This window comes from Formica exsecta, unplaced genomic scaffold (genome assembly GCF_003651465.1).
Source record: "Formica exsecta isolate Colony F162 unplaced genomic scaffold, ASM365146v1 scaffold72, whole genome shotgun sequence".
NCBI lineage: Eukaryota > Metazoa > Arthropoda > Insecta > Hymenoptera > Formicidae > Formica > Formica exsecta.
In genome coordinates, this window is record NW_021853485.1 from 6,283,607 (window position 1) to 6,298,595 (window position 14,989).

The 14,989-nt window shown below is 36.2% G+C and overlaps 1 protein-coding gene across 3 annotated transcripts in view; it reads right to left on the reverse strand.

Annotated features, from left to right (window-relative positions):
* The window catches only part of LOC115243698 (zinc finger protein 608-like), a 169,542-nt gene that overhangs the window by 124,682 nt on the left and 29,871 nt on the right, over positions 1-14,989 (reverse strand). Inside the window, exon 2 of one of the 3 annotated variants that reach the window (XM_029820871.1) lies at positions 11,159-11,300. The exons of 1 other annotated variant lie outside the window; for it this stretch is intronic. The gene's annotated coding sequence lies outside the window, so the exon portion shown is untranslated. Of the gene's footprint in view, positions 1-4,476; positions 5,316-11,158; positions 11,301-14,989 lie in introns of those variants that run through there. One more of the 3 variants, XM_029820876.1, reaches the window with a different exon arrangement.

Below are 14,989 nucleotides of genomic sequence, written 5' to 3' on the forward strand. Positions count from 1 at the left end.
ATTAAAAATAATAGAGTAAGAAAAATATATTAAATATATTAAAAGAATTCGTTTAAAATATATTCGATTTAAAAGTAAAAGAGATAAGATTTAGATTCTCTTTCGCATAGTAAAAGCCTTTTTATCTTCAATCGCTTACAATTCTAAAGCCACATACACTCACACGCACACATACACACACATTGGTGCTTTCATACATTTTTCTTAAGAAGACTTCGAATTGATTGAAGAACCCGCAGACAAACAGAAGTGCGATGAACCCAGGACCCCACACATATAATGACGAATCGAGAGGGGAAAGGGGAGGAGACGCCGCGGAAGACACGTGCACGAATCGATCTAAAATGGCATTCGCGATACGAAATACCTATGGTTATCAACATCACATGAATAATGAAAGACTTTGCAAGTCTCTCTTTCATTTTTTCTTCCTCTGTAATTTCCAGATCCTTATTCTATTACTGTTCATACATAGATAAACTATTGTAAAAACATTATTACGTGTAAGGTATTGCGTACGCGAAAAATCAAACGTAAACATCGGCGTTAATTCTCCCGTGCATTCTTCGTGCATAATTTATCATCGGCTTTTTACACGTAACTGTGACTTCCCGGCATGTCGCGCGATCGTATACTCGTACGTATTTAAATAGAGATACCCAATGGGCACTGCCGTGATCATTAGCAAAGCAAGCGTATATAATTGGGTACTTTACCTATCGTCATTTTCGCAAAGAATGCATTCAAATTGCTTGAAAATCCCATTGATACGCAGGTGAATGTTATCTTATTATCGTTATTTCTAATATTAATTTATGAGAAAGAGAGAGAGAGAGAGAGAGAGAGAAACACGATATTTCATCTATAAAATAAATATATCACTGGCGCACTTTTGCTTCTCGCATATCCAGAAATACACAATTTATCTCACGTATCACCTACAGAATCTATCTCGTATTCTGTCGTAGAATATAAAATAGAATCGTCTAAAATATACGAATTTTAGAAGAGCGTTACGGAAAAAACAGTTCAATAAAACTTCAACGTATCCCGTATCAAAGATAGTAGTCTGAAGCAAACCAGCACCGTTACAAGAGATTTTTCTGACGCACGATCGTGAAAGACGCTCCGCTTCCTACGAAACTATTCTCCAATATCTCCTCGTCTCTTTTATCTCATGTAAACCTTCGGTTTACAAACCTTTCGGTTAGAGACGCTTCCGTTTCCGAGTGCTGAAAGCGCGCGAGACACAGGAGGAACTTGGTTTCTCGCTTAACTATCGCTCGCGCGGAATAAGACAAACTTTTGCCGTGAATTCATTTCCACGCCTGTCAGAACAAGAGAAACATTCTCCCGGCGTCTTCTACCTTTCTCAACCTCCCTGCCGCTTACGGGGGACAAACCGAACAGCTGTAAGTATATTTCCGCAACGAGAGAGGTCGTGCTCTTTTGTCGTATATATAAAGGTAATCTCATAAAGATATTTTTACAAAAAATATCTCAAGATCCGCTCATAAATCGCCTTCGTGATAGAAAGTTTCGAAAAGAAAAATCTCGACGACGCCGGTCACGATGATATTTCCTTACCTGCACTGATAGGAATGTTCAATAATATTATCAATATGTCCATATTTCCAGGTATTGGCATGTATCGACATGTTCTGTTTGATATCTTAGCAAAATTTCGTATGTCCTGCAAATACTACTATATCTATGTATATCAATCTATGTATATTATAATGTACACACTACTACATATACACACCAACAAAATATGAAATATCAATATTGCTAATTAACTAGAAATAATAAACACTTTAATTCTATTATATTTGTATATATATTTGATATTTTCCTTTTTGTATATATATGCGCGTTAGATATTTTCAAAAAATCGTAAAAATTCTGATTAAACACGCATATAGTAATTTCCTGATTAAAAAATATTTATTGATTTCTCCGAAGCAAACATCGATATTCCCTTCGATATTTGTGTCAATATAAAGTCAATACAGCACTTAGCAGGTTGAAAGGATATTCCGTAATGGACAAGCTTTCAAGTGATTCGTCGGCAAGAGCGTTTAAATACAATAATTACGATCGTTCGATTCCGAATGGAAACGCGTGAATATACGAACGATCAATCTCGTAGCATAGCTGGAAAGAGCAGCAATATCTGGGATTTTATGTAATAAACCGGTCGGCGAGTCAGTTTAATGCCACGCTTCTGCATCTACCGTCGTTGACAAGGATCGCAATTTTTGCAAATATTATATGATTATTGCGCGATGATTGCTTCAGAGAAATCAATTCGTCGTTACAAGGGAAACAACATAATTATCGCAGTTGCACCGCAAATAATCAGTTTTAATATTTTTTTTTCCTACAATGATACTCGCAACATCCATTATGCTGTTACGAAATTACTAGATATTAAAACTTGAAAAAATTAAAATAATTGCCAATCAAATTGTTGATTAATATAAATATGTATTTATATCTGTAGATGTATTTATTCAGAATGCTTATGAAAGAAAGATTTATTATTTATCTGCAGCATAACATTATGCAGAGCAAATGGAATATTATAATATTATATTTCCATATTTTTATTCATGAAAATATGCAGACTAAAAGTTTTTAAATTTATACAATTCGAATATGATTTACATAAAATAATAAATAATACAAAAAAATACAATTTAAGTGCAATATCATCGATTTTGTCAATTTTAGATACATCAGATAGATTTTATCAATTTTGAAACGAGATAACGTTTCTAAATATACAAGTGATTTATTGACACAAGTGATGTTATTAGCTGTAATAAGAAATTGGCGACGAAACCAGTCAAACCACTTTGCTGATTCATGAATTCGAAAAAGTTACTAAGAAAATAATACTTTGCGATTATATATGTAAAATTATAATTTTACTTTTAATATTTACATTGAATACGATTTAATATTATCTGATGGTTACGGATAACACACACATTCGAGGATTTCTACATCTATAATATCTCTAACCAATTAAATATCTACTTTATGTGAAATATGATACTTTCCATTGCATGTGGCATGTTTCGAAGTAATCGATGAAGGAATCATATTTGTATTCGAAATAAACAGATTTACATTATAAATTTAAAGTAAAAATAGACATGCCTGTTTGAGATAAATATTATGTATTTGGAAAATAATTTTTTTCGCATAATATTGTACTATCGGGCTCGCTCGGTGAAACCGATTCTTTCAACAGTTCGATCGTATTATAAAGCACCAAATCCCGACCGATAAAGCTTTTCTGATGTAAGTTCGTCGTGTAATAATATCTCATGTTCGTATATGCGTGTTTTCTTGTGTAATCTTGTACGTGTACGCGTATAATACGTATAACGCACCGCCCGCTCGCTCGTCATAACTTGCAGCAGCATTATAAGTTATATAGGGGCCGCAGATGTGCCTGCCGCGATTGATCCTATTACTATCGTCCTAGGCATCTATCTGTCACGTCTACGATCGATACCAGGAGGCCAGGAGGAATCTCCATTAAACACGGCCTAGAGCAGAATCGTGTACACATCTGACGGAGCAAACTGCCGCTTCATTAAGCGGGAGAAGAAGCTACGAGGCACGAAGAAGGATCTTATTGGATGGGGAATATATACGAATGACATTACTTAAAGTGTAAAGGAGATTATCTCATAAGTGTCTCCGTTAAGACCAGTATCGTACATTATATAATCCGAGATATCGATTTGCTTCAATTACCTCGACAGAGTTTCTAAAAATGTTTCTAACAATGAGTTAGAATTTTTGGCAAAAAATTTCATTTTTATTTATATATAATTTAAATAGTTTTTTTAAAATTAAGAATTATTAACAAAAAATGCGCGATATTTTTAGATTTTTATATCTTCAAATCAGGTTAATCAAGATATTATACGTATTCGTATCTAAACAATTGTAAAAAAATCTTTTCTCTTTATTTGTTAAAGAGAAATCTACTGCAAACTAAATAGTCCATAGACACAAAGTATGGCACGGAATATCCTATACAAGTATAAATTTACAAGGACAATATTTGTCGGGTACACAAAAGCTTTCAAGCAATCTTCCTAGACTCGGCTTTCTCTTTTCTCTGTGTCTCGTTTTATCCAGAGAAAGTATAAAAAAGACAGAAAAAGAGAAAGAAAGAGAAAAAGAGAAAAAGAGAAAAAGAGAAAAAGAGAAAGAAAGAGAGAAAGAGAGAAAGAGAGAACGTAGATAAAAATAACAGACGTTAAGACAGTTTCATCAAACTAAGAAAATGGAGTCTTTCCGACCTCAACATGCCTAAGATTAACAAAGATTTTTGTTTCCCTCCGGGGGAAAACCTTTGCGTCGACTGCACTTATCGAACACACACCACCACCCCGGCACGGTGCACGGGGTGCGGAACAGAGTAAAGCAGAGCAAAGCAAGGAACAATACCTATATAGTCGTCGACGGGGCGGTGAGCCGGTGAGAGAGAAAGAGAGAGAGGGAACCCCAATGAAGTTTATCCAGCGCGTATATCCCCGTTTACGTATCCTTTGTCCGTGAGGTAATCCAATGGGAGGGACGAGAAGCAAGAGAGAAAGGGACGACGAAATGAGGGAGACAACGGGAGAAATGGAAGAGGAGCGAAGAGGAGAGAACGATGGAGCAGCAGAGGACCGGCAGTTTTCACGTTACGCGCATGCGTGCGCGGTTTCATTCGTAGTGATACATATGTGTGGATAGCTCTCTCTCTCTCTCTCTCTCTCCCTCTCTCTTCGTGCCTGGATCTGTAGAGGCGCCGCTACTCCAACAGCATCCGTATCCGAGGAATACAACACAACCAGTCGCGCATCTCTCCGTCGATTGCGTTGTCGTGTATGTGTAGGCAGTTCGGTATACAAAAAAAAAAAAACCACGCACACACAGAGGCACGCACATGCGGTGATAACAAACGTTAAGAGTACGCAAAAGTATCGTCACTATTGCGCAACACGATTGTAACCCGACAGAAGCACACACATACGTGACGTACACGCACTCCAAAGAGACGAAGGAGAGTGTGTATACTTCACATATACGTACTACATAGAGATGTAACACACACACGCGCGCGCGAGCAAATAGGATTTCCCGGTGGAAGTCGTCGGCTCCTGCTGCACTGTTGAACGATTCTCGCGACACCGGAAATCATCGGGCGAATCGAGTCACGGACAACAAGCCATCGGCTACGTCGATCAGCGTTTCATCGACGTTGGGATCAACACCGGTTCTCTTATTGCGAGTCTCTCTCTCTCTCTCTCTCTCTCTCTCGCATCGATGGTTCGAGCGCTTGGCGTTTACTGAGGCATCGCCGGTCCCCTCCAACGCCGGCGGCCAATACGACCCGGCAGTGGCGTAGCATGCGGAGGATAAGTCGCTCTTGCTTTAATAAGGAGATATTTTGATTCGGAGATATACGAAATATTTTTGGACTATTGATTGAACTTGGTATATTGTTGAAATATAATTCGAATATATATTTGAAAAAATAAATCAAATATACGTTTGATTGTCGAGCTATAAATAGAACATAACACGGTAACATAATATAAACCTTTAACGAATCCGGTTTCCTTAGAGAAAAAAATGTTGGTAAAAATAGGAAAATAGTTGGAGCATTGATATAACATTGTTCTACGTACGTCAAAATAGAAAATATCTTCGATTGATGTAAAAATAACAATGGTAAAAGGTTTTTTTCCTCCTGTAAAGGCTATTTGCGTTTAGAGATAAGAAGATAATTAAAGTATTGATAAAACATGTCAAAATGAAAAATACATTTTTGTTATCAGGCTATCAGTAAGTATATTCGAAGAAAACATGTTTTTATATGACACAAGTATGATGTAAAAAATGACATAAAATGGCATAAAAAATTTGACATATATATATAATGTAAATGAGATATATTTTTAATACACGTTGTTATGTAAGCCAAAATAAGAAATCTTCAGATTATATTTCAAGTCATATATAAATATACTATGAATGGATATTTTTAAACTTTCTACAAGATTAATTAGAGTATACAACGCGATAGCGATTTAATGAACAAGAGAAAGCTGTCCTCCTCGCCTCATTGTCAGCAATATTTCAAAATTCCTCTTTCCGACATCCGATATAGGTTTCAGATATATTATAACGTAATTTGAAACAAGATATATACTTGGAAAATTTATTACGTAACACACACACGCACACAATATTCTAAGATTAATAAAATCTATAATGCCATAATAGATAAGAAACAAGCAAACTTTTCACATTAAAAAAAAATTAGATTACAGTATGGTGATAAGATTTTATACGTGAATCTCTTAAGAAACTCGATATATTCTCCATAAATATTGTCTAAATCTTAAGATATTATCCGGCAGTGGCGTCGCGAGACGCCAAATCTTTTGTGTAGTACAAAGGAATTTGAAGCTACCTCTTTGCAACATCGGCCAACTTCCCATATTGTGATTCGGATATCTGATTTATCAATCGTTTGAAGGAATCTCAATGTATATTAGGTTCTGAACGGATATACTATAAAGCCGATACGGACCGAGAATGGCGGAGCGAAAGTGGGACGTGTCTCTCTAACAAGAATATATTTGAAGTTATTCCACTCTGGTATCGACGAGCTCGATATGTATATTGCAATATTGTTCAAAAATAAAAGCTATCTTTTATTTGTGTAAAGAAAATTCAATTTATCCAGATAATGAACGAATACATTATTTAAATCCCGATACTTTTCGATCTCTTCTTGCAAATATTTTTAGATAGGGATACAAATATGTTAAAACAAGGTATGAATGTATTTATTGAAATCAATCTACAATGCAGATAAACTGTTAACAAGAACATTTCTTTTATTGCCATGATAAATTGAGTTTCATATTAATATAATTGGAATCTCTTTTATCGCGTTAAACGATCTAAATTTGCCGATGCAATTATCGGTCGTTTTAAAGATAACGCGGACGTATCAAAAACTAATTGCTTTTCAGATCAAATTTCATCGATTTCATTTAAATAGGCCTGTGCAGATATTTAGATAAAATCAGACTCGCGAAATTACATTTTTCAAAAGTAGCTTACTTAACGGTGTATTCTGCATAGTAAATACACGAAATGACACTCTACAAATGCTTTCGACTATGATTGCCCGTCAAGATCATTAAAACGATGCCAGACTGAGGCGAGAAGAACAATTTAACAACGGGTTTATGCAAACCCTCTTACACGTTCACCGCAGTTTATCTCGCTTTATTTAGAACATGTTGAGAGCATCTGTTCGTGGTTAGGACACACCAACGTCCTACAAAACTGCGTTCTACACTAAATGAAACGTGGCTTAACGATTCGACGCCGCTGCCACACGACGGTATCGATATAGTTCCATCTACGTTGGATATACGCGCGGTCTTTTATAAATCCATCCGGATCTACCTGCTTTCCTGTAAGCAGAACTCAACAAAGAGAGTTCCTTTCATCATCGTCTACCCGTATTGCTTCTATTGTACCTCCATGATCGCACCTTCCCACTGTGTATATATCCGTCCTTCTTTCTCTCGCCCTCGTATTCCCCCTCGCTATCCTTCACTCCATTACCTCATATCGCCCTTTTCGTCATCTCATTTTACCAGTGCTCTATCTCTCGCACTTTCCCTTTATCGTATATATAGGGGATTTGATAATTGGTAGAACAATCGAAAGAGAACAATTTAAGAAGAGGGCGAGAGAATTCTAAATGCCTCGGAGTCGACTTATCGTGTGCTACATTTGTATATTTTTATAAGAAAAGCAAACAAGAGTTTATTCGTTCCTCGTATACAGCTTTAATATTTAGGATTGCGCGAATTTTTCGGTTTTCCTTTCATCCGCGGATTCTTTGATCAACTTGGCGTTGAATCTAAATTTTTAATTTATGTCCGCGCACAGATGCAAAAAGTAATAATAATTCTAAAGCATTCTATATAATCCATAAAATAAATCAACATTGCATGATTAATCTCGCATTATTATAAATAAAGAATATTAATCCTTTTCATATATTTAAACACATTTCGTGTAACGAATATTTCCTGAAATGCTTTTCAGATAAATTAATAACGAATTATTTCATATAGTCCCTCTCAATAACAAATTTAATTTGATCACCCCCCGTTCCCTCTCGAAAATCGAGATGAGCGCGAGTGTTTTTGCATCCTCCCTCGTGGCGTTCACGAGCACGCTTCGCGATCAATCTTGTTTCGAGGCGGTGGAGTGGTCTCTTTATCGTGTCGGCACGAAGGAAAAATTGGAATCATGAGAAACGCGCCGCGCCGCGAAGCGGGTAAAATAAGACGAGGAAGATACGGCGATGCGATACGCGTCTCGAACCGACTGCCATTTATTTATTTCAGCCGCGCCACGCCGCGCCGCAGCGAGGAGAGTCGATCATTCTCAATTAACGCTCCCCCTCGTGACCGCCGCTAAATTATACCCGTCTCGTACCTTCTGTCTGCCTTCCGCGTGGGCGTCGCGTGTTTATTAATCTCCGCGCGTTGCGCTGCGCGTTAATTGCCCGTAAATGAGACAGAGAGTTGCGTTCGTTGGCGCTCGATGAGCTCAATGGCTACCGCGATTCGGCATAAATTCGTAATTAATGGGCTTATTTCCGCAACAACGCGTATCTTTCACATTTGTAAATCGAGGCAACCTTAAAATTAGATTTATTTTTATTTATATGCAAATGAAATGATAATAAAATAGTTATTTAAGTTAAATAATTATTATTGTATCTTTCATTTTTGATTTTAAAAAAAGTAGATCTATAAAAATAAAAAAAATGGTTTTTGTCAGCTTGTTAATATATTCACATTCTTATGTATTTCATGTTATTTTCTTTTTCCTTTTTTTTTTTTACTTTATTAGCACTATTTTTACGCGTACTAATTGATTTCTTTTAATTCAATAAACAGCTCGCAAGACAAATTTTTCAAACAATTGAATACATAAGTTACATCGACTCTCTCAGTGAGTTCTTCTACTTTCTATTCATGATACTTTACACCAATTTACAGAATGGACGGTAATTCATAATAACGGTAGTCGACTTATATTCTAGCATCTCTGAGCTTCGCTACCGTACCATAAGCGTAATGCAATGAGGATGCATTAAAGGCAGCGGCGCATATTCAAATCACGTCGCGGTCGATAAATATGTAGTGAGCTCGTACATTCTGACAATAAAATACTACACTCCGTGTAGTTGATTCGCTCTGCGAGGTAAAGGTGATAGAGCGAATAATAAGTACAAGTAATAAAAAAAAAATTATATTTTTAAACTTTTATCTCGAAATTTTTAAAAAACTATTTTAAAAGCCTGAAAAATAAATAAGTTTCGATTTACACATACATGGAAAATTGTTCCAATCTTTTGTATCGCTTTTCAACCGCGATCAAAAAAGATAATTGAATCAAACTACTCCGCATTTTTCTGCAGTTTCAAATTTTGTTGAATTCATCCGTACTTCTCTTGTCGAGACTAACACAGCAAAAGAGGGAACATGCGGTGTCGCGTTTGCACTAACGAGAACATTCATAAATTCAACCGGCTTTTTTTTATTTTTTACACAAATGGGATTCACGGATTTACGAGGCGAGCATCGGATATTTGATATTGATGTCGTTACACCGTTGACATTTTATCGCGCATGCACATGTCACGGTTTATTATCGATAAAGAAGGGCAGAGAAAAGGACCTATTTGTACAACGGCAATTATAATTTTTCATCCGACGTGTATTTCGATCGACGTGCAAACTGCATGTTCGACGACGCGATAAAATCGATGAAGACCTTCGACTCGCGCCGATATAAATCACAGAAACGACTCCAGATGTTGCTTGCACCTTATAATGGCTCTCGACTGCTTCTAATAACCTTGCTCCGGTATAACTGGAAATAAATTGTTCGGAAGCGATCGTTCTCCTTCGGGTATCGATGCCGCTCGTCAAACGCAACGGTCGCTATTGTGATTTAATTCCGAGAATGCGCACAAAAGATAACACAGAGAAGTACGTGAATCGATAATTTCTAATATTTTACGCAAAAAAAAAAAAAAAACATTTTAATGAGACTATATATCAGTTTATAACAAAAATCTCATCAGAGAGAACAAGAAAAATATATTAATCAAATAACGGTATAACAATGTCAATATATATTCCACATAAAAATATATATCCATGTGACAAATTTTAATTAAATGTAAAAACTTTGGAATACAAGAAGATTGCGTTCTCGACGGAAACGTTCTCGACCCAAACACTAAAAGTCGAGCTAAAATACAGGACATTCTCTCGAATATACAGGACATCTGGCAACGCTATCTCGTAGCGTCTTCTCTCGTCCTGCGCTCCCGACGAAGGTTTCCTATCTCTCTCTCTCTCTCTCTCTCTCTCTCTTTAGAAGCCATTAAAGATCTTACCGTGCAACGTAGTTGTGGAAGGATGAAAATTGCCGCGGCACGGAAAAGAGAGAAAGAAGCTCTCCGCCGTTAAGAGAACTTTCAACGTGTCGACTTCTTCCGTGAATCGCGCAACGAGGTTCTGTTAAACTGCTCCTTTGTCTAGTGAACTAATAGCGAAACCGCCGACGGGAAAAATGTCGAACGTAAACTTCTTCACGAAAATGCGCGCGCGGATTCTCTTAAAAATACTAATAAACTCTCTCGGTTAAGTAAAAATAGAGAATATCAATCAATGGAATCAAAATTCATTACAAGCCTTTCGTAAAAATCAATTATAGATCTGTTGAAAATTGTCAAGTTTTCCTAAAATTCAATTACGTTTTAATTACAAAAAACTAATTATGATATTTTCAATTAACCATTCATCAATTATAATTAAAAACTAACATAATATGTTTTAAAAATTAATCGGTAAAATAATGCCGTTTTATTATAAAGCGTAATAATGCTTTCGAAATCATATATATTGAAAGAATATTGAAAGGCAAGCAAGAAAAACAATCTATATAAACATCACGTAAACGATATCGAGAGAAATTAAATAGAAGTAATTCGAGATTGCAACTACAAACATTTACTTATCCTCACCTTGAAGTCGCGACTTAATTTTCTTGTCTTTGGTTGGGAAAATAACGGTGCATTATCCTTTGACATCCTGAATCTGATCTTTAAGTGAAGAAGCTTCATCCTCTCTTCTCCGGAAATTGTTTCATCTTCGCCAATGTCTCGACTGCGAACATAAAATTTGAAACTCATGTTTAGATAGTTAAGTGAACAAAAATCTTCATTAAAAATTTTCTTTTCTATCTTCTTTTCGATCGCTGACAATTAAAGTAAGAAAATTCAAATTTTATTCCTTCTCAATCTTTCCTCTTTAATTTGTTGCGACCTTTTACGTTAACCTTTAATATTACGAAAATTTTTTAATTTACCTTTAAATTAAACTTGCGCTTAAAATACAAAATTAATAGATATTTCGAGTTTAACTGTTAAAGTGGACAAAATTCTGGATTTTGAAGTTTCGATTGAGAACTCTATATATTAACAAGGTAGGGAAACAAGTTTGTAACTGCTCATGAGTTGTCCGCAACAAGCTGTTCGCAAACTTCGGCACGAATAAATTGAGAATACAGGTCGTGACCAGTTTACGCCTGACGAATCAAGTGTGCGCGAACTTCAGTTGTGGCCATATTTGGAATAAAGCCGCGATCAGACGATGAGAGAGTTTGCTCGCAAATATTCATATAAATTTGCTACCATCGCTTGCTATTTGTAAGTGTATGAATTTATTCTCGAAACGAGCGAGTCGTGTCGCTTGAATAATAATGTGCTTTTATCTCATTCAACCCGAGTCAAATAAATTTTAAGAATCGTTTCACATTGTAACGTTAACATCACATCAAAATATTTTTCTGACTTAAATGTTGATCTAACTATTTATAAACAGTCGGTAATGGAAGGAATTTATAGATAAATTTTACTTTGTAATTTTTTAACTTTATCAAATATATCAGAATAATATAACCAAATATATGAATTGTCATTCGATAATCATAATCTCATTAATTCGATTGCGAAAATACATAATAATGGTGTTTTGCATAACGCAAATAAATATTAAATTTGATGACATAATGTTGCGCATATATGAACGAATATTTCTATCGATGCATTCACGTCTTATAAGTTAGCGGAACAAAATGAGCAGAATCAATTTTAATTAATATTTTTATTTGTTGCTCATTTGTTGCTAAAAAGTTGCCAAAAAAAAAAAATTTGTTGCTCTGTAAGTTTTTAAAAAAAATGATGTTCCGCTAAAGGAAGATTAAGTTAGCGGAACAATATATATATAGCAACAAAATTGTACATAACAATAATATAAGAATTTGTTGCTAATTTGTTGCTCTCGAAATATGCAAGTTCCTAATTTGTTGCTTGCAAAATAAGTATTGTATAAATAATGCCGGAAAGCCGCACAGCGTGCAAACTTACAAGAGTAAACTATCAGAAAAAATTTTGTTGCTCGCTTAAATTTGGTACTGACGTATTGTCTGAATTTGTTGCTCTCGAAATATGCAAGTTCCTAATTTGTTGCTTGCAAAATAAGTATTGTATAAATAATGCCGGAAAGCCGCACAGCGTGCAAACTTACAAGAGTAAAGTATCAAAAAAAAATTTGTTGCTCGTTTAAATTTGGTACTGATATATTGTTTGAATTTGTTGCTCTCGAAATATGCAAGTTCCGAATTTGTTGCTTGCAAAATAAGATAATAATAAATAATGCCGGAAAGCCGCACAGCGTGCAAACTTACAAGAGTAAGCTATCAGAAAAAAATTTGTTGCTCGCTTAAATTTGGTGCTGACGTATTGATTGAATTTGTTGCTCTCGAAATATGCAAGTTCCTAATTTGTTGCTTGCAAAATAAGTATAAATAATGCCAGAAAGCCACATAGCGTGCAAACTTACAAGAGTAAACCACCAGAAAAAAATTAATTAGAATTGATTCTGCTCATTCTGTTCCGCTAACTTATAAGACGTGATGCATTCACGGAAGCTAACAATATCGTGAACGTCGAGCGGATTTTAATTATGACGACAGAATTACGAGCAAAATATAGTCGCCGTTTGCAAGATCGTAGCTTCTCGGAAATCAGCGGCTATTTGCTGCTAAATTACTTTCGTACGTGATACCTCAACATGTGTTCACGTTCGCACTCATACACGTATTCATTCGTTACACCGATATCGACCAAGTAGCGGAAATTGTACGACAGGTAAGGATACCGTTCCGAATGCAAAACATTAAACTGTCGGCAATGAAAACTCGTCGAAGAATACTTTTCCGTTTTACGACCTCGTGATTACGTTCGTACCGCGGCAAAATGTCTTTCGGATTCTTTTACTCTCACAAGTTAAATATTTTCCAGGCTTAACGAGATTTTTCCTGTGAATCGGAACTCCGATGTAAACCGTTTGCTCTCGTAGCCATCGAATATTTTGCGACATCGAGTCCCAATGAAAAGACAAACACGAAGATAAACGAGGTATGCTGTTTCAAAAATTGAACGGGCGAGATTTAGCGATGAGAGAAAATAATTTTATTTACGCATTGCAGATGTAATTTCACTGACATTAGTTTCGCGCTGATCGTGTTCAAATATATATATATATATATATATATATATATATCATAGGTTTATCTCAAAAGAGAGATTATTACTTAGAGAGTACGATATGAAACTACAAATTTGCAGAAATCGAAATATTACAATATCATTATCGCGTATAAATATCAGTTTCGCTCGCTATTATTGCAATGTACTCACCGAAATTATGCCGGTTTTAATACTTGCTTATCATCACACAACACTGTATCAATACGAACGCAACACTTCGCTGCAGTCAAATGATTGGCAATCGCGCCACACGGCTCATCGATATGTAAAATTATTCGTAAATATGGATTATACGTTACTCGAATGCACGAGTATTCCATAAACAGAAGCTCGCCAGCGTATGTATATCGATAGTGAGTAAAGCGCGATATACACGTAACAGGCGCGCGTGCATACAAATATACAACAACGAGTTTCATTCTAAAAATTCAATCTATTCTCTCGCGTATATGGCTGCTTTGCTCTCGGTGGCCGCCCGCGCGCCAGAACGATTGATTTTTGCCGCAACTTTCCAACAAGAGCCTCCGAGTAATTACGTACCGTTCACGTTTAATGGGAGCGACATTATTGGATACTCGTTACTCCGATATTCATTCCCGGCCCCGCGTTATGATCGAGGAACGCCTTCTTTTCGCGCGAGTTTCGTCGTTGAATCTCAACGCTAAAAAATGAGCTTCTTTGTATTTGCGCTAACGTGTAAAATCGGTATATATACGTGATACTTGGAACTTATTTCGTCATACATTTGCAAGCAATAGAAACAATTATTTAATCTTTGGAGTCGACTTTTTTTCTTCACATATTTAACTTTGCGTAAATCGCCCGCTTCCATAAATTGTCAATTCTAGATAATTAATTGTAAACTTCTTGATCGACTTAATTGAAGCAAGACGACGAGTCTCCCGATTTAACCAACGTTCAATGAGACGCGTTTCTCGTGACGCGTAATTCAACCCACTCGATGCATCTGACAATGAGCGTTAACGACGACGACGACAACGACGACGACGACGACGATGATGACAAACCGTTGTTCAACTCCTAGAAAGCCCGGTTAGGTCGAGCAGAGGCCGCGGTCTTAATTTATGCGCAATCGTTCGGCCGGTCGATTTATTTGTTTTATAAGCCGCCTGTAATTGGCCACTGACAGCAGCTGTCCCGAGACCGGCTACAATATTCGCGATACATTATTCATGCCGCGACGATTCTCTTCTCTCCCGGCAATCCCCCCCCCCCCCCCCC